Source organism: Chiroxiphia lanceolata, chromosome 5, assembly GCF_009829145.1.
Source record: "Chiroxiphia lanceolata isolate bChiLan1 chromosome 5, bChiLan1.pri, whole genome shotgun sequence".
NCBI lineage: Eukaryota > Metazoa > Chordata > Aves > Passeriformes > Pipridae > Chiroxiphia > Chiroxiphia lanceolata.
In genome coordinates this window covers 52,316,913-52,338,033 of record NC_045641.1, presented here as the reverse complement: position 1 = coordinate 52,338,033, position 21,121 = coordinate 52,316,913, and the positions used below count along the sequence as shown (strand labels likewise).

General features: G+C 48.9%; 1 long non-coding RNA gene across 1 annotated transcript in view; it reads right to left on the bottom strand.

The window, feature by feature from the left end:
- Nucleotides 1–21,121, bottom strand: part of LOC116786733 — a 49,591-nt gene that overhangs the window by 24,893 nt on the left and 3,577 nt on the right. The window contains exon 2 of the long non-coding RNA XR_004357056.1: nt 8,061–8,241. This is a non-coding gene — a long non-coding RNA (uncharacterized LOC116786733). The remainder of the gene's footprint in view (nt 1–8,060; nt 8,242–21,121) is intronic.

Sequence of the window (21,121 nt, the reverse complement as noted above, 5' to 3'; positions counted from 1 at the left end):
AACAGGCTCAGTTAGCCAAGCTGTTGAAGACTTCAGCAATGTATGTCATGAACTCAGTAAAAAAACCCAAAAGCTGGGATCATGATCCTGGGTAGGGAAAATGTTGGACAGAGAAGCAGGTGTTTGTATATTTAGGTTCTTACACTGAAGAAAGAAGGAAATAATCAGATAAGGTTTCAGAGCTTCTGTAGGCTCAGGGATTTCTCTTCTTCTGTAAGCCCCAGCGGATTTTTAATTCTGGGCTCCAGCTTGGCCTGGCAATTGGAAAGTCTGTGATACCCTGTTATCCTGGTCCTGATTCCCACATCCATAACTCAGGTGGAAGATGGAAGCATGGGCAATCTCCCAGGAATGTCTGGGAACTTTGCAGATTAGGTTTCTGATCTCATGCAATTTCAAAAGTTTAGGTAGGTTTGCACCTTTTCTGTGGGAGGGCGTGGGGGTTGGTTTTTGCCAAAATCGAGTTCAAAGTCAACATAATAATGCCACGTTATGTTAGAAGAGATTCTGAGCCCATTCTTCCCTGACCTTGACTTGAACATATGTAATGTTACAAAGAGCTAAGACATGAACAGAATATCACTGCTCATGTCCCAGCAGGTAAGGTGAACACTGGGGGAAAACCATTCCAGGTCAGAGAAATGTCCATGCTGGCTCTCAGGAAACACCTCACCAGATTTTTTGGGGAAGAAGATGGAAAAACATCAAAACAGACAAATGAGGGACAATGTGCTCCTATCTTACTTTTCTCATTTGCTGCTATGATTTACAGGTCAATATAGGCTCTGAAGAGTGAACCTGAAGGTTCAGACTCCAAAATGGCCTCGTCATTAGTTGAAGCTCATTGGTGTATTCTTGTTCTCCAGAAAACACACAATCCCATATGAACCTTTCCAAATTGTTGGACCTGGCAAATTCTCATGCCTTAGAGCTCTGCAGCGCAACCCTGTGAACCAGAATCCCATGCATTTTAATTTCACTGTGTGTTCCTTCACTCCTATGTGAAGAGGAAAGGAAGGACAGATATCCTCATATGTCTCATAATTTTATTTTCTCCCAACATCCACTTCCAGTCCAATGTCTGACACTGACAACCTGTCTCCTCCATGTCTTCACCTGGGGGTGTTCACAGGCTTTCTGTCTCACCTCAGAGGCCCTTCAGTTTTCCAGTATCCCTTTAGAAACAGTCTAATCCAAGTCCAGCATTCAATTCCAAATGAGGCAGCACTGCAGCTGTATCAAGAGCCTCACAGTTCTTCCAGAGCACTCTCTACCCACTGTCTTTGCCTCCAAACAGCTAATTTGCCTGCTCAAGGGCATTACAGCATGGGGCAGAGCTATGAAGAGCTCCCTCACTTTCACCCTCACTTTCATTTGGCTGATACCCTTGTTTCAGGACCTTTTGGGTATGTAAAGAGTTTTGAGTCTGCCCTGCAACACACATTACTTTGAACATACAGTTCATTGCTCAGTTTCATTCACCAGAGCACAGTGCGTTCATTTAACTTAATTCTCTTTCCCAGGCATTTCACACAGCCCTTTCTGTCCACAGCCAACTTAATAACTTTGTCTCATCTGCTGATTTTCATACAGCATTTCTCTCCTCCCACCTTTCCCAGTCATTAAACAATAAGGTAAATCACAAGGGATTTAGAAGAGAACCTGAAGGCCGCATTAGCCTTTTGCCATGGTGAAACTTGACTGTTTAATCCCCTCATTCTTTCAGTCTCCTACTCAGTTTTTGATCTATGTCAATATTTTGTTTCTCACTGACTACTTAGCTTCTTTAGTAGCTCTTGTGCAGGATCTTTCAAAAGCCTTTTGGAAGTCTAAATATCTTATATCAATTGGTTCTCCTTTATCCACTGCCTTATTGGCACATTCAAAAAGTTGTAGGAGATTAACACGATGCAGTTTTCTGCTGCTGAACCTGTGCTGGATAGGCCCTATCAGACCACAATCTTCCAGATGTCTTCAAGCATTGCTTTTTAATTATCATTCCTACCAGTTTACCAGATACAGATGCAAAGCTTACTGATCTTTAATTCCCCGGATCATCACTGAAGCCTTTTTTTAAATATAGGTACAACATTTGGTGTTCTCCAATTCCCCGAATCAGTAGCTTTTTTTTTTTCACAAGAGATTGCATATTTTTGTTAGCAGCTCAATCACTTAATCTCCTTCCAAAATCTCGGATTTAACCATCTGGACTTGATAACTTATTGTTCAGTGAAAGGAGGGGGAGGTTTTGTGGTTTGTTTTTTTTTCAGTGAGTTCTGGGTGTTTTTATGACTGGCTTTGTCCCAGCTCCCATTATTCTACCAGCATGTTTTCCAACAGATCCTCATATAAGCAGATATAGGAAAAGAATCTCACAAACACCCTTGGTAGGGACAGCTGATACAAGAGAAATCATAAGAGAATTCAGCTTCCCAGCAACGTCCTAAAAATGGAGATACTGAGTCACTTTAAACACAGGAGGTGACTGGAATTGATCAATGCGAGTTTTCTTGGATAACTTCCACCCTGTTCTGACCAACCAGGCTAGTTTTGCTCATTTGTTTGGGTCTCTTGCTGAATAGTGATTTCCATCTTGACCCCAGAAGATTCAGGGCAGGAACAGTGCTAGCTTGATTATATACAGCCTAAGGTGCAATAAAAAGAAAGTGACCCCGGTGCTGGGGGATGCATGAACCTGGGAGGAGATGAAACCCAGCGAGGATGAAAAGAAGTAAATCAGAAGGTGAGCAGAACAATGCTGGGCTGTTATATCTGGTGATTGCCTTTCAACTGACTCAGCCACAAGACATGAAATGTAATGGGAAATGCTGGGCAACTCAAATAAGTAGCCCCATTATATGAGTGTTTTTCTCTTTGTGCCGAACTGGTTCTTGATAGCTTTCACCATGCTGGCTGGCTGTAAAAGGCATCAGAGTTAAGATCAGGGCACAGCCTGATGGGCCTGATATGCCACTAACTTCAAGCCACACAGACCATTGGTCCTACAACAGGGGGTCAGTGGGGAAGCTCAAGATGAGTGAGAAGCACCCACTGTTTTATGTCTCAGTGAACACATCACAGTGAACACACAACCTGCTGTGGGTACATGTTCACCTGTCAACCCATCTGCAAGCCAACACTGGCATTCCAGCTTCTGGAAACCACCACACCCCTATCAAAAGTGACTCTGAGAACATCTGTATGAAATCTACCCACCCCGTGACAGACCTGGCATACCTACCTTTTCTGACAGATATGTACTCAAGTATTTAATAAAAGAGGAAGAGAAATGTCCACAAATCCCTCATCTAAATTGCTGCTGTTCAGTTCTTACAGGACACGTTGATGGGGCAGTTATAGAAAAAACACTGCCTCGTGTAGCTTGTTGTATTCATTGCCTGTAGCCATTGTCTGTGTGAGGTAATGTGGCCATAAGTTTTTCTGGGGAGCCATTTAGAAGCAGGTCTGTGACTTCCTCTAAGACCTCATCAACATCCCTTCAATACAGAACAAGGCAATTCTCAGCCATGCTGGGCAGCACACTCACTTCCTCTGGCTCCATTGGGCAAGGCCCAGGAGGACAGAGGACATGGGGACGGGTTTCTCAGCCATGTGCCCTCCTCCATATCGGGAGCAGAGGAACATGCACAGGAGAAAGCACCTCAAAGCAGGACAATCTCTGGCTGGCTATTCCCTGGATTAAAAAGGTGGATGGAAGATGAGCAGTTCACTGTGAAGAGCTGGTCCTCCTGCCACAGCTTTTCAGATTACATCCCTGACCAGTACAAACATGGTCAGGTCAAACTCTAGTCTGTAATATCAATATAAAGACTTCCACACCACATTATCACTGCATGGACATGCACTGCCTCTTTCTGCCTCCCTCAGCATCCCTCTTTTCCTTTGATGCTTCTGCCCTATTTTTCCTCAGGTCTTCCCTCTTTCTCAGAGACTTCATCCTCTCCATACCTCTATGTGTCTCGCAATTCCCTTTCTCTCTTTGACACCTTCCTCCGTTGCCTGCAGGTCTGTACCTCCAAGAAGCAAAGCAGGACTTGCATCGGAAGAGGCACAGCAGGGTTGAGACAGAGGAGGAACTCGGGGAAGAAAGAGGTCTTCTTCATCCCCTGAGTTAGCCCAACACCACTCTCCAGCCTGTGACCCGGCCCCACACACCAGATGCAGCCCTACTGAAGGTGCCTGTTTGGGCCGGGATGAAGCAACATGGACACTTGCACAGATGCTGTGCTACCGCATGCAGGATAAACTAGGCAGGGAGGTAGCTCAAATCCCATCCAGCTCTCTTCTAGCAAGGCTTTATATCATCTCCCTCTCCTCACAGGCACTGGTGTGTCGTGTGTGTATCTCAGGGCCTTGGCCAATCAGTGGTGGCTGTGCAGAGGGTACAAGGAGGAGGTGAAGTGACGAGTGCCAGGGATGGCCAGTTGCCAGTCATGGCCTGTACCAGGGTCCCCTTGGTCCCCTGACACACACACACACAGACAGACACGCGGCGTGGCTGCTTGGGGAGGCCCAGCCAAGAAGCCTGTCCTTCACCACTGAATCTCTACTCTGTTTCTGAAGTGACAAGCCACAAACTCCCTTTCTCTTCCCAAACAAACAGAGGCTTGAGTGAATCACTGCCTTGGCCCTGGCACACGGCCCCCTGGTCATTATGGATTCTCCTCCGGCATCCAGCCCACTGCGAACGACAGCACTCAGCCATGTCAGCAGAGTCCACAGGCTGAACCTCCCTTTCCCCACAGCATCCCTCTGTGCAGCCTGAAGCACTGGGCATGCCTTCACATCCCTCCTTCCCATCCCTCTCTTCTCCCCCAGTGTTTGGGCCTACAGTCTGTCCCATGTAAAGGCAGGGGAAACTGAGGCACAGTACACAGTATGGTGACGAGTGAGAGAGTTCACTACAATTAGGAGTCACGAATCCTTAGCAACAAGGTTTGGTACACAGTGTGACCTCTTGACTTTAACCCCTGAAAGTTCATTTTTCTGGGCTTTAAAGTAAAACATTTTAGATTGCTATACCAAATCAACAAATTCTCCTCCTAATCACCAGAAACTTGCACACATCCACACACAAGCATTAGGGGAACCTTTCTGCCCTTTAGCCCCTCAGCACAAACAAAATTACCTCCCTCAGCAAGACAAGCACCTGAGCGACAGATCTGGAAAAAGTCCCTGCAGCAGAGAAGGGTTTGAACTCATACTCTGTCCTAATGAGCACCTGCTTCAAATAGGGCTGTCTCAGCTTCCACTCGTGGTGCAGCCCCATTTTCTGCCTATATGATCCTATGAAGAATGATAATGCCTCTCCCAGGCACTGGCCATGGGGTTGTGGAGCGGTCAAGGCTGGAGAACAACATCCTCCTGCTTGGACAATGCTTTCCTCTCCTTCCTCTTTAGCGCAATGCCTGCCCTCCTCCAAGCCGGTGCCCTCCTCTCGTCCAGGTTCTCCAGAGCAGAGGTGGAAACACAGCTCAAAAACCCTTGGGAGGAGCCAGCCAGAGATGTGGCCACCAGCCAGAGGACACATTTGTCTCTCTAGGATCTCCTTGGACTTGGGGTGGTACTAGGAGAGACGGAGTAACAGAGAGGTGGGTTTTTGCATCCCCATGCATCACTTCTCAAGGCACCTGGGAGACCAGAGCTGTTGTTACTCCTGAGAGGGGAAAGCAGCTGCCTGGTGTGGGACATGGCTTGCTCCCAGACTGTAATGTAACCCTCTTTCAAACTGGCTTGCCCAACAGGAGGGACTGAACCAGACTGGCTGCAGTGTGCAATTACATCTGTCAGATTAGCCAAAGCACACACGATCCAGAGTGTGTGCCAGATGTGGCACACAAACAACACTAGAGCCAGTGTCAAGCTAGAGTTGTGCAGACAGATAATACCCAACACAACATAAACCTTGCCAGTACAGAGTTAAGCCAACATTGTTTTCTAAACAAATCTGAAACAGCAGAGTGAATTCATACTGGATCAGCATTTTCTACCATGTAGCTGCAGCAGTTTTGACCCAGTACCAAGCTCCCTAGAGCTGGGTTTATTGTCATGTCCACCCTGTGTCAGTGCCAAAGCCATGTCCTGAGAGGGCTGAGGAACTTAACCAATGCCAAATGACTTTGGAGGCTCCATATGGGAAGAGCTTGCTTTCTGCAAACTCCCCAACAACAAAACTGAGTGTGACTGCCTGGGCACACTCCCTGTCAAGCTCCAGCCAAGAGGAAGAGTGACACATCAACAATGCTACAGTCACTCCATCACCTGCAAGACACACGCACGCGCACACACCATAGGGTGTGAACCACAGGGGAAAAGATCACTTCACAGTATTGTCAGCTGGCAGCAGCATCCAGAAATGATCCCGCTGGGGAAAGTCAGCCCTTCCCGAGACTGACCAAAGCTGGTCCTGCCCAGCATGGGAGTCACAAAGGATGAAAAGTGAGGAAGGGATGCTGAAAGAGCGAAAAGTACGGCTTGGGGTACCCCGAAAGAAGAAGAAAAACACCTTAGTGCCACCAAAGAGAAGTTAAAAGGCAGAAGTTCATGTGGAAGGGTAGGGATTGTGGTGGTTGGACAGGGGGATTGAGGAACTGTAGATGTGGAGAACTGACAGCAGGGTCCTGTGGTGGCAGCAGGGAGATGCACTGGAACATGCCCTGGAAGACACCTTCCTTGCCAGCATCACCAGGTGGGGCCTGGGTAGGAGGAGAGCAACACATCACCTCCTTCACGGGACACCACACCAGCACCACTGCCAGGGCTGCACAGCAACACAGACCCTGCCAGTTTGTTCCCCTCAGAGAAACACAATAGCCCCCAAAATCTGACTCAGAAAATCCTGGTTTCTTCTAGACTCTATCCAGAACCTGAAAGCACAGCCTGGCTGGTTGCAAACTCCCAAACCTCCCCTCTAAAATCCATTCCTCTGAGGTTGCCCGCTGCCTTGTCAGCAGCTCGTTTCTTTAGGATCTATTCTGGGGAAAGGCATCTCCAGGCACGTTCGTGCTCCTCGAGGACTGGCAGCACGTCTGGGCCTGCCCAGGCAATGGGAGAAACAGCTGCTCCCACTCCCCTCCCATTCCCACACCGCAGCAGCTCCAGCAGCATGGAGACATGGCATGGAAATAGTGCAGCTGATCTTCCTGCCTTCCCTGCAGAGGAGCTGAGGAAAGGGGCACTGAGGGCAGCCCCGGGCAGCAGGAGGCCCTTTCAGGTGCTCCCAAGAGCTTTGCGCCCCAAAATGGGTCAGGCTCAGCACAGGGCCCCTTTACTGCCTGTGCAGGGCACACGGCGTTCCCAGCTTATGAAACGCACTGTCTCCAGTAGGAAAACATCCCTTCCAGCTGGGAAGAAGCACCAGGGGACAGCAGATAAGCAGTGACAAAGAGCGTGCTCATCACCCCAAAAGCTATGCCAGGCTGGGCTGTGTATTCAGAGGAGGTACCTCGCTAGGAAATGGAGGCCAGTATCTTCCGTGGGGAACTGGAATACCCAAAATATCCATAGATGAGGAGGGAGGGGGAATTCTCCCCTGCATGCCCCACTCCCAGTAGCATGATGCCCACTCCTGCTCTGCTGCAAGCTGCATCCCTGAGGGGACCCAGGCCAGGGCTGCAGAGCCCAGCCATGCTGCTGGCCAGGCTGCAGCAGAGTCAGCCCGGCTGCCCCTTCTCCCGAGAAACAGGGGAGGTGGAGGAAAATGACGAATGAAGAAGAGCAGACAGGTGTGTGCCAAGGGAGGGATGGGAAAGGGGCGGAATGCACTCAGGACTGTGTGCAGGGGACCTGCAGCGCTTCCCTCGGCTGCTCTGCAAACAACCCCTCCCTGCACATGCCTGCAGGGCCGCAAAAAAAGGGGCTCAGGGGGGAGGGAGCAGTTCTCCATTGTGGGGAGGGTGCTGATGAAAACCTAGATTTTGTTCACAGCATAGCAGAAACCCCTGCCCTTCCCCTCCCTCACACCTCTGGGGAACAAGCAACAAGAGGGAGAGAGGGAGGGATGAAGAGAGGAGCAGGCAGAGGTGCCGAGGTTGGCTTACCTCACGGTGCCTGCACTGGGGGTGCCTGGGTGCGCGGGAGGTAAATCCGGGGCTCTGCTCTCCTCGGCGAGTGCTGGGCAAGGTCTCTGTTCAGTCACATCAAGGAGTGGCCTGTGAGTAGGTGCTCCAGCTCACCGCTCGATCGAAGCTGCCATGGATTCATTGCGAACGACTTTGCCTTCTGTGAGGAGAGGAGGAAAGGGGAGGGAAAAAAAAAAAAAAAGGAGAAAAACCACCAGCTTAAGACTTGGAGGGTAGATTCACTTCTTTCTTAGGTTTCCAATGGCAACTGAATATGCCACAGATGAAGATCCAGGGGGGGTGTGTGTGTGTGAATGTGTGTGCGTGTGGGAGGGACAGAGAGATGCACAGCTGCTGAGTCCACAAGCAGTGTGGGGTGTGAGCTAGTCAGGGCGTATCGGTGATTAGGGGAACAGACAACTGGACACAGGCAGCAGAGCAGACAGACAGCCAGATGGAAGGAGCCTTAAAGGATGGGAAGAGATTGGCCGGTATCCTAAGAGCCTGGTTGTCCCACTGCACACAAAAAGGAGAGAGCACCTGACCCAACGCAGGGTAAGGTGCTGCTGACGGAGCCGCACTGGGAGAAGGTGAAGTGTGCCTACACACACGGCTGCACGCACACAGACACGCCACCTCCCAGCCCTGCTCACATCACCCAGACACGCCCCCCTGCAAGGATGCTGTTCACACTCAGAACATACACACTGTACACACACACGCACACATGCACACACATTCACACTCACTGGTCTTTACACACTGCCATGCACCACCTTGTGTACAACCTCTAAAAATTCAGAGCCTCTCTAAAGGATGAGGTACTTCCCTTCTTCACATTTATCCTGCACCTACAAGGTTGCACATCTCTATTAAGATGCATATGTGATATTTCAGACAACCATCACACAACCACATCAGCTCCACCCAGCCTGTTCCACCACTCGTATGAGTACACAGCAAAAACATTTTTACATGGCACAGCAAATAGCGATCCCTGCACAAATACACGCTGAATACCCAAACATATCTACCACACAAACTCCTGACTCCTTATACGTGACTGTCACTGCACAAACACACAACATTTAATAAGCCCACTCTCATAACAAAGACCATGAACATAAAGTGTCACATACACACACATCTATATTAGTGCACCAGCAAATCACAACACACGCATTTATAAGAAAATGAGAGCACATAAAACATCCTCACATACTCAGGAACATAAGCAAGCACCACTGGCTGCATATCACAGAAATATAGTCTACTTATGAATTGCCTGCAGCATACAAACTGATCGTACCAGATACTGTTACCTACCTAAACTCAGCCCACACAGTGGCATAGCATCCTTCTGGATCTTAAACACTAGCCCCAGCAAACACCAGACATATTCTGTCACATGGAAAACACAAATACTCATCAACATCCAACACAGGCAGATGAACACAAACTACACATGAAGCACAGAGAGTCAGCATCATTCACCCAAAAAAAATCAAAGACAAGATGTTCTTGAAAATTAGGAAGCTGGAACTAACTTTGGAGACAGCTGTATTCTGTGCAACTGCACGGGTGCATATGCACACACGCACCGCTGCCACACCAACTCTGTTTTAACTGCCTCCATCTCTGAGATTTTCCCTTTTTTGCACTTTCTCTAATTCTGCCCATTCTACAGTCTCCTATGTATCTGTCCACTGACACATGTTGCAGCTCATGGAAGCGAAGTCTCTGAAGCAGAAATCCCAGAAGAGCATCCACACTCATTCCTTCTCCTACCCTCCATCCTGGTGTTAGGTGTGCATAATTTGCATGCAAAGAAGAGTGCGCAGTCCCACCTGTCCCGAGTGCTCTGAAGTTGGCTGATAGGGACATCAGGGGATGTGACTGCAAAACCTAAGCATAGTGAAGATGCACATAGACCTGTATGGGAAGCAGAGATTTGGTCGGGAAGGTGCCAGCTTCCCCCAGGCCTGAGGAAAGACAAGGAGATACACAACATCGGTAAGAAAGAGCAAGGGAATGAGGGGAGATCGGCCTGGCACCAGGGACAGCACAGCGAACACTCTGCCAGGCTTGTTTAACAAGCTCGGTAGTGTCACAGCACGATGCTGCTAGCGGTGACGGACAACAACCAGGGTTCAACATCAGGACAAGCAAGTGTACCTGTGTGCCCCTGGGAAATTGGAGAGGCATGGGAAAGCATGGGGTTTCCGGGGGGAAGAGCAGCTGGGTGTGCATGCAACAGCAGGTATGTGGTGCAGGGATCCATAGCTGTCCTGGGATCACTGGAGCAGTGGTGGCACAGATACAAAAGGAAGAGCTCACAGACACGAAGGCATGGCTTGGACACAGGCAATGCAGGGGTTGTTGCAGTTGGGTCTAGCCCCAGCCACATGGAGGAAATATGGAAGGAGTCCCAAAAGCTCTTGTCCTGTGTTATTGGACAGGCATGGGCTTTGAGCACATACGAATACACCTCAGTGTAGGTCAGTGGAGCATACACTGCAATAGCCTCTTCCAGGGGCTCCCTGCCCTCACACATATTGTGTGCCCCAGCACCCTGCTTCCATAGTCCTTCACCAAACACCCTCAGCATGCGACTACACCTTCCCCACCGTTGCTCAGGCATGCCAACTCTCCACAACCAAAAGCCACCTACTTCCCACCTTCCCCCAGAGCACTCCCACCTTCCCATGCATGCACCACATGCATGTTCATGCAGCAGCATGAAAGGAGCCAGAAGAAACATGTGGGGAAGCCTCCACTACCACCTCGACCCCCCCAAAACACCCCCTCCTCCCCTCTGCCTCCACTGCTGCCACCACCATTCACTTTTCTGAAGTGCTTTGAAGGAGTAAAAATTTCTGCTCTCTCTCAGCCAAACCTGACCTGTGCACCCTGGCAATTCAAGTTTGCTAGGAACATCGGTTCCTCGGCACTGTGCTCAATTGTACCTGCCTGCCGCTTCCCACAAACCTCCATTGTGCATTACAGGAGATGAATAATTCATGCTGAAAGGGGACAAGAGAGACTCTTTTGGGTCTCAGCAAGGCATGTGTACAGAGCAGAATGGAGATGGAGTTGCCTCATTTGGTCAAACCTAACAGATGCTGCCAAACCTGGAAAAGTCACTATGGCCTGAAATGCTACTTGGGTTAAAGTATGGTCATGAAGGCATTTCAAAGAGGCATTTGGAGTCAGAAATTCTAATAGTGGCTGAGAAGTACCACAGAGGTGTTGGGCATGGTTAGGCAAGGAGGATCTTCATCTCTGAGACACTTAGCACTGACCAAAGCAGCTGAAGAGAGCCACTAGTGGAAAAAGTAACCACCATCCTAAACTAACCTCCAAACCATCTGCTCCTGTGCTTCAGAGGCATGGAAGAAGTACCGTGACTGGCTAAACAAAGGAAAAGGGGTTGCAAAAGCATGGCAAACAGGACCTGAGTGATATGCATATGTAAGTTTGTATGTGTGCATTGGTGTGGTATTCATGTTGCTCATCTCAAAGGGATGTGTTTTGCCTCACGTTCACATTCCAGTTTTGTGCTGGCATGCAGGGAGATCTGGAAGACACAAACATACAGCTGTCTGTCAATGTATCCCTGAGTGAGTCCATCTGCCTGGGATGGTGCTGAAAGGGGGTAACATGGACAATATGGTGCCATGTGTGCACATGGCTGTGCAGGAATGTGTGGCCTGTGGTGAGCATCTGTGTGTTGGTGTTCTGCATGTGCCTGCTGTGGGCAGCGGACACCAGGCATTGGTGTCTAGGACGTGCATGTGTACATGTGTGCATCAAGTGCTGTACTGCAGGGTGAACAGCACCTGTGTGCGTGAATCTGCTCTTTGCTGAAAACAGCGGTGCATTTGTGAGGTGTCGTAGGGAGCAATGTGTCCTCTCTGGGTTGCCTTGTTTGTGTGGCAGCATTTACTCTTTTGTGTGACACCAGTGTGTTACTGCACACATGCAGAGTGAGCATCCTTTTGAAAGCAATGCTGTGCAACAGCACAAAACTTTGGAAAGTGTGCATGTGCTCCATGCACCCCTGGGAGCATACAGGTTTGCAGGGACGGGATCTCCTCTCTGGGTGGAACAGTCCGTCTGGCTCCTGCACTGCATCTCCTCCTGATCTCTGCTTTTCCTTTCTCGCCTTCCCTCAGGTCCCCTTGCTGACTGGCAGCGGCATGCTCTGCCCTGGGAACCAACTCCCACACACCATACAGCGAGGGAACTCCTTTCTTTGCAGTTCCCTGGTATTTTCCAGTATCAAGAGCCAGAAAGTGGAAAAAAACCCTCACTGGGTAACCAGAACTGGACCTATTCCCTTTCCATGTCCTTGTCATCTTTTTCCAACCCCCAGGTACAGCATCACAAACTCACAGACCTTCAGCCAAAGCCACAAACTTTCACCCCCAAGCCCCCCAAGCACTACAAACCAGACTCATATCTTGCATTGAAGCCATGGGCCATCTCAAGCTGACACATCTCAGGTAAGGCAACTCAAGGTAAGAGAGTTAGGAGAGAATAGTCCCTATAGCTGGAGTAGAGAGAAGTTGCTGCAGCTGCAGTGATGCCTGCCTGACTCTCAGCTCCCCAGCCAGAATCACCCACAGCTGGGGTTGGTGTAAGAAATGTTGTGCATGAATTGCAGTCAGCACAGCTCAAATTCACCCCTCTGGAGCCAAAGCAACATGTCTTAGCTGCTCTGTCATTGGTGCCATAAGAAGGCTAAACCTTTGGCCAGATCCTGCATGTACTGAGCAATTTTCAGGCTAGGTTCCAAAGCATGGAGTCTGCCCAGTTGGAGCACCTCCTGGGGCAGTGGGACTTGAGCAAGATGAAAACCCCAAAGATATTTCTTTATTCCTTTAACTAGTTCTCCAAATCACTACCTTCCTCCCAAACACCTCTACTTGTTTGTTCTGGGGCTGATCTAAATTACTCTACTCCCCAAACTGAAATGTGAACAACTGGCCTCCATTTCAGACTTCGCTTTTGCCCTATATCCCACTTCACACCTATTCCCTCTGGAGAACAAAACTAGTACACAGAAGCCATTTGTGAAAATATGCACACCTTCCCTGGAAGGCTTCATGGGCTCCCAGCAAGACCCGGTTTCATCCAGGCCCAGGAATATACAGTTTTTCCTTGAAATGCAGCCTAACACTTAAGCATCATCTCGTTTTCCTCAACTGCAATCCTGGATCTGTGGTATCACCAAATTTCACCCAATCCAGACACTGAAAGCCTAGCCTCTAAGCTCTATTTTGACCCCTTTAATTTGTCTCAAGGTTTCTTCTGAACCCAGCCTTTCACCCTACACATAAGAGTGCTCAGTGGCAGATCCCTTCCCTGATGTTTTCTCCACACTGTACAACAAGACAGACTGGGAAATTCTGGCTCTCAGACCCACAGTGTAGCAGCAATGACCCACAGTGCAGGTGTCCAGGAGACAGGTCAGGATCTTGCTGAGTTTTTTTCCCTAGAGAGGAGTCCTGCTCATGGCTAACACAGTTTGTGTGACCTTTTCACTGCTGGCAATCACAACCAGAAAAATAACCCTTTGTTGTGGTATTTAAATGCCCGCCACAAAAAGCACAGAGCCAGTCTCAAAGCCTGTTTGGGGCTCTCCGCTGTGCAGGACCACAGCATTGCTACTTTATTCATCCCAGTTCTTCCCTCACATTGAGGTCTTTCCCTCCAGCCCTCTTCGGCTTCATGAGCAGCTCCTGCCGATGCCTTTCCTGCGTCCTGCCCTGCAGCTCCCTGCCCTGCAGCTCCACTCGCTTTCCAGGCCCCACCAGGCATGCAGAGAGTGAGCCCCTGATTACCATTCAAGCTGGATTCTCATTAGGCAGAAATGCCCCTCCAGGAGATCCATTAACAGTCCATAAGGTTAACTTAATCCAGCCAGTCTTGTGTGGTCTCTGCCCAAATTCCCTATTACATTAACAATCTTGAGCTTTAATTAGCATGTGAGGCAGAGGTGGCATTATTAATGGAGATAATATGGAGCATTAGGAATAAACAGGGCAGGCTGTCTCTCCCCCACCATGCATGCAAATCCTCTTCTGTGCAGAAACAGCATGAGCTTCCCCCATTGGCAGCACATGCTGAGGGGCTGGGGTGCCCCAGACTGGAGACAAACCCTGCAGCGTACGGTTAGGCTGGGACAGGAGGACGATGGAAAGGAAACGAGATCCCAGAGAGACCGTTCATCTGCCTGGGAGAAGAGGGGCTGCTAATGGGAAGACTACAGTGTGGCAAGTCCTGTGAGGGAAATTCTTTCACTGGGAAGGAGCAGTCACGTCTCTGGCTAATCCAGCCATCCCATCTTTCTGGTAGGCTTGGGAAAACAAGGGCAAGGTTATGTGAATCTCTATTCCCTTGCATGCTCGATTCACGCTGCTGTATGTGTGCACATAGGATAACACAATGGGTGTAGGCACTTGAACACTGCATGTAAGGAGGAGCTGCCTGTCTGATGGGGAACAGGCTGTAGGAACTGACTGCAGCTGGGAAAGATGCTCCTCTTGTATCTCCTTTCTGACCACCGAGTCCCAGTACGCTGAGAATACAGGACAGGACAGAGGGAATTCAGGTGAAGGAGAGAAGCAGTCACTTGAGGAACCAAAGAACTAATGGATGGGGGCTCCCACTTGGTGCAGATTGACCATGTGGTAGGGAAGGGACAAGTCCCTTCTGGGACAGGCTGGTGGCTGGCTGCATGAGTAGCTGGTCAAATCAGCTTGGTCATCACAGGTGAAGGGGCAGCCTGGCACAAACCCTCTCCCAGCCCAGGCAGAGGCAGCTGTTCCCTGGGGAGAAGACACCCTGGGTAGAGGAGGGGAAGACCGATGCTGCCAGCAGCACCGAGGGGCTGGGGGAGCAAAGGGCACAAACTGGTCAGGGATGCACTGTGCATCAGCTGTGCAAGGAGAGATCGCAAGCCTGACACTTTCTTCTAATACATGAACTTCAAAACCATAAGACAAAACAGGGGAGGAGGGAAGCAGAAAAAGCCAAGTGAAGGAAGCAGAGCCTAATGACAGGACCTCTGGACTGCTAATTCACACCCCCAGCAGCAGTCAGCAGGCTGGGGGTGAAGAGAGAAGCTTGCCTTGGGGACCTGCAACAGCATGGAATGGCATCCTGGCTTGTTCCTGAGGCCTGAACTGTTCTGTTCCAGCTGTACATACCTCCACTGTGATCAGTGTGTCCCTCCAGGCTTTGCAGAAGGGCTTGCACTGAGGGCAACCATCCCTGAAGCACAGGGTGATATCCCTGTGCCTGGGCCCTGGAGCATCAGACCAGTGCTAAGTATCCTTGCTTAGTGCAGAGCGATGCCTCAGGCCAGGCTGCTCTCTCCCAGGACTGCACTCAGCATCAGCCCAGCTGCCTTCACATGCCCAGAGGCGCAGCAGGCAAAGATGGAGGCCCTGAGCAGAGCCCAGCTCTTCCACTTTGCAGCACAGCAAGCTCCCACTCCCCCAGGCCCACCAGCCAGCCCCTGCCAAATCCATTTGTCCAATCTTGTGCTTTCTACTAATCCTGTTGAGCCATCCTTTAAGTTGCTCTGAGGCAGAGATAGAAAATAAAAAGATGCCTTAAGAAGCTTCCCCTGACCTTGCTCAATTCAAGATAAAGGGCTCTGATTTAAAAAATTACAGTGAGGGTCTGTCACTGATCCATTGCGTGGATTAAAGGAAAACAAACAGAGACACAGGATGCAGCTGGTGCTAGGTGAGCAGACAGAGATGGGAAGAAAGGTTACAACCAGCATGGGGGAGGAGGCAAAACAAAAGAAAGGACTGAAAGTGAGAGGGGAGGAAGAAAAAATAACTTCTCCCTCACCATCTCCACACTTGAATATTGGTGGAAAAGCTTTGTACACATACAGTGTTATATAACGTGTCCCACCACCTTCCTTGTTCTGTAAGGAAGAGCAAGGCAGCAGCGCATTCCCACGGTGTGACCAGGCTGGGAGCAGGGTACTGGGACGGGGGAAGAGGTCCTTGCTCTGTGAGAGGTTCACAGTGGGGGACTTGACTGAAATCTCAAATTATAAGTGCCTGCTACAGAGCTCATTACTATCTCTCCATCTGATGTTGTTCAGGCCTTTCTGCCTTCACCCCTTAACCCTTCCTTCACACCAGACCTCTCCCTTCATCTCCTCCCTTCTTGTTAGTGCTGTCCCTCACTCTCTCTGTGGCCTGTCCTCACTCAGGTTGCATTTGACTGCATCTGAAGAGACTTCCCACCACTTCCCTCAGTGCCGTACAGCCACTAGTTCGAAGGTTACTCAGAACAGTTTTCCTTTGTAGGAAACGTCATAAGGACTACTGAGGGCACCTTCTTCTTTCCCCGTACCCTCCAATATTTGTTGCACCCCACCAGGGCCTTTTGCTCCTTGGCATGAGCCTGTTTTCTCCTTCTGAACCTATTCAGTTTGAAGACCACTCACAAGATGGCTGATGTTCATTTTCATTCATCTTTTACAGGTATGTTAACCAGAAGAAGAAGGTTAGAGATAAACAGTGATAAACAATGCTGGAAAAATGGTAACAACAAATGAGGAGAAGGCTGAGGTACTCAACACCCTTTTTTGTCTCAGTCTTCAATTGCAACGTCTCTTCCCACACCTCTTGAGTGGATGGACAGCAAGATGGGGACTGGGGGAGCAAAGTGCCTCCCACTGTAAGTAAAGTTCAGGTTCGTGACCCCCTGAACACACATAAGTCTGAGAAGCCTGACAAGATGCATCCCAGAATCCTGAAGGAACTGGCTGATATAGTTGCCAAGCTACTCTCCATGACATTTGAAAAGTCATGGCACTAAAATGAAGTCCGAGGTGACTAGAAAAAAGGGAAACATTGTACCCATCTTTATAAAGGGTAGAAAGGAGAACCCTGGAAACTAACAGTCAGCATTACCTCTGTGCCTGGGAAGATCATGGACAATCCCCTTCCTAGTTTTCAAGCCTCCTAAGAGCCTGCCCAGTTCTGCCTCGATGGCCAAGTGCACCCTCAACTGGTTTCAGAATTTTTGCCCAGCTTCTTCATCTCCTCCTACCCCATGCCAGTGCAGCTGACTGTTTTCCCCTCCGTGGGAACCTGGGTGCAACTCATTGCTGTGATGTGCTTCCCACCTAGCAATGCCCCATGTCCTGTTCGAAAAGCTACACCACTGTAGCCAAGAAAGAGGCAGCTGACAGATGCAGAAAGATGAAAGGTGAAGGGATGCTGGAAAAGAGACAGCAGAGACCATAAAGTGAGACAGGTCTATAAAACCACAGATGACACAGGAAGAGTAGAGGAGAGAGGTGTTAACTGTATGTTCCCACTCAAAAATCAAGGGTCAGGAAATTAAATCAGAAAGTTAGAGGTTCAAGACAAATTGCATGTTTATGCTGCAGAAGTTCCTACCATGAGATTCTGAGGACCCTAACTTTACCCAATTCCAAAAATTAGCTGGAAAAATTCAGGGAAGGAACAAGTCCATTGACAACTATGAAGTGTACAACAGATCTTCTAGCACCAGGTCCCTCAGACACACATCGCTGGAGGCTGAAAGAGTGTTCAGAGGAAGTGATGTTCCATGGTTGTCCTGTCTGTATGCCCTTCCCTCTTCAACCCACAGTTGGAGATACTGCACTGGAAGGATCTCAGACCTGGCTCAGTAGGGTCCTTTTGATGTTCCTGTGGCTTTCCAAAGCCAGACTGACCCATAAGTCATGGACAAAGAGTAGCTCTGAGTAACAGCATAATTTTGGTGCATTACATCGTTTTGGAGATGGACAGACAAGGGAGCAAACCACGGAGCCCATTCCAAGAAGGATTTGTTTTCCTTCGACCTAAAGCTTGAAGGAGGTCTGAGGTCATTTAAACCAGTCATTCCATACAGATCCTTACTAGGAATAACATCTCTGCTTGAGCCCTAGCCCACTTGATGCCTCATTCCAGACTTCTCTAAGACCAAATCCCCTTTGCCTGTTGATAAACACAGAGCTTTTTCAGCAAACCATCTGTAACAGGTCTAACCCCCTTGAATTCCCTTCCATTTCCATGACCTGTCTATCACACTATTCATGGCAGCCTCTCCACACTAATCCTTTTATTATGATCTCACTCAATTTTCCTGGCCTATGACTGCAATGAGGAGAAAAAGGAGGGGTATTAATCCTTCTGACCTTGTTGTCCCAATTCTGGACCATCTGTGACTAGGAATTTAGAGGAGGGAAGTCTGATCCTTCTGACCCCACTGTCAACCCCTTGCTTTGAGAGGTTCAGTCTGTACTGTCCTGAAAATTTGTTGTAGCAAAGCCCCTTTTCACCTACAGGCACTTCCTACAAGACTGCTTCCTAGACTATCTCTCAAGCCAGAGGTGGAGAGATGGAGGGGAATAATGTCCTCCACCTTCATCAGACTCTGTTTGCTCATTTCTCCTGTATCACCTCTGCTCCCTCAACAACAGTGTCTGCAGGTTCTTCCCAGCCATGAGATAGGGAATCAATAAAAGGTGAAAGACAATCAAACATGTCTCAAAATTTCCCTGGTAATGCTGCATATAAAGAAGAGGCCTTGCAGATCACTCCACTTCCACCATTGGCAGTGCCTAGCTTGTTCCTTTCACCTCTTTTCACCACCACGTTTCTTTGCAACAAGCAGTTGTGCTTCCATAAACCTGCCACACTATTTCATAGTTGGTCTGAGCACTCACAACAGGAAGCTTGCATGTATCCCTAAGAGACAGACAAATATTCTCCTCTTCTCTCAGCTTCATCCCGTACCTCTGACTTTACCCATTTTTTGCCATCTTAAACAATGTCTTCCTTTCCTTGGTGTTTACAGTCCTCAATACATCTTAACTGTTACGTATCATCATTTAGTCAAGCTCTACATATTTTGTTCTTTTATTGTCTCCTCATAAATAAGTACTTTCAGCCCTTCCATAACTTTCATTGCTTTTCTCTGAATTCCCTCCAGTTTGTCACCCTCCTTCAGCTAGTATAGCACTCAGGTTGGAATGCCAGGTTTTCCAGAGTGGTCTCACTAAAGCCTTGGGAAAACATGAATTTGTGCTTCAAGGCTTGGTATTTCTGGATGTGCTTGAGTACATGGATGTCAGGAAAGCTAGCTCACCTCATCTATGTGACACCAGGTAATACAACTCAAGGCTATCTCCCCAGGGAGAGGAAGAAGCAGACTCATGAGGGATGGGGAGAAGAAGGTACATGGGCAGGAAGGACAGATATCCTGCAGCTGAACAAGGAGCACAACTACAAACACACTAATATACTAAGAAAAGACATCAAGCCCAAGAGATGGAAAGGTGAATACACACACACATACACATGTACACACCTGTTCACTCCACAAATAAACCCACATACAATTACCTGCATCACACACAGGCACGTACACAAGTGAACACGGGAACACGTGGATAATACAGATGAGGCAGGAATGACGTACATGTGCACACAGACTTTGGGCAAGCATACACGATCTGTGCATACAAAAGGACAGGACAGATAAAGTCTAGCACAAAATGGTGCTTTCCTGTTCACAAACATACATGTTCTCATGCATAAACCAACACTCCCAGAGGAAAGATAGCTCATGGAGTCTCATAGTAACCTAAAAATACACAGGCAGTTCTGACCCATCTGGTCTACAGATTGAGCCCATGAGCCATGGAAAGAATGAATACAAACATATGACACCTTGCTTTAAGACAACTGGTATCACATACATCATACTGAGGCAGAGTCTTCATATCTACAGCACCTTCCGTGGTGATTACCTTGCCACCAAAACTATTCAGAAGTGAGGTGAGAGCTGAGGAGCATAGAGGGGAAGAAAGGGACTCTCCACAGGGTCATTGTGGCAGAGCTAGGGATCCCTCCTCCTACTTTGTGACCCCCTCCCTGTGTCATGCCACTGATGATCCTTTCTCACAACTGTATTTGCTCCACCTCTCTGCTATCAGACTGACTGCTATAAGGCACCATGTAGCCACTGAGACTACCCAAACCAGTGCTGCCCAGAAACCTTTAAAGACTCCCCCGCAAGAAACAACATCTGGGGATGAAATCCATTGTCATCTATCTCAACCTGACTCCTGGTAGTTGTTTCCCACCTCTTAAATACCATGGAAAGAGTGACAACTGCCCTACCCTCCTTCTGTACCTCAGCTGGTCAGCTGGAACTCGGTTTCCTTTTGGCTTATGAGTGTTGAGAAAATGAGGTCATTTCTCCTCAGTGACAGAAAATTATTTGGTGAGGAAAACAGTTCATTTCAGGCAATGACTAGGTACCCCTGAGGTACCCAGGAGACCTTAAAGAGGAGGTCAGGGAATGGCAAAGAAAGGCATCAGCTGGGGAGCACAGGAAAGCCAGGGCACAAATGCAGCTCTGATGAAGTGAAGCTGTAGCTGCTGCCAGACCATCTCACTGCTGAAGCAAACACAACAGCAGTCCCACAGTCATTGTCACCTCCAAAGTGCCAAGTTTGACTCATCTGGGGCTTTAAATACAGCATTCATCTGGTTCACAGCTGTGAGAAACCCATCCTGACCCAGCACAGAGAAAGGGCTGGAGGTGGGTCACAGCCCCTTTATCTGCTCCCTGAGCTTTGCACCCTCCTCTTCCAGCCCATAAAAAGGATTTCAGCCTCCCTCCCTGGTGAGGGAAGTGGCTCCCATGTGTTCAGTAGCTCTCTCCATGCTCTCCTTCACCCCTCTTCCCACATGGAAAGGCATTGGGGGATACTGAGCTCTCCCCCTTCAGAACTGCTCAAGCACCCACCCTAACATCATCAGGACCAGCCTGGACAATACCCACTGGCAGAACCTGCAGTTCCTATCAAGGAAACTCCAGTCTTCCCCATAGCTGCCAGCAGCCCGGGGATCCATCACTGTTCAGGACAGCTCTGCTCTTCCATGGAGGAGAAAAGCAAAAGCTCCCCTGTTCCCAGAAAAAGGGGATATTTTGATGGAGCACATTTGCTCTGCACCTAAGCT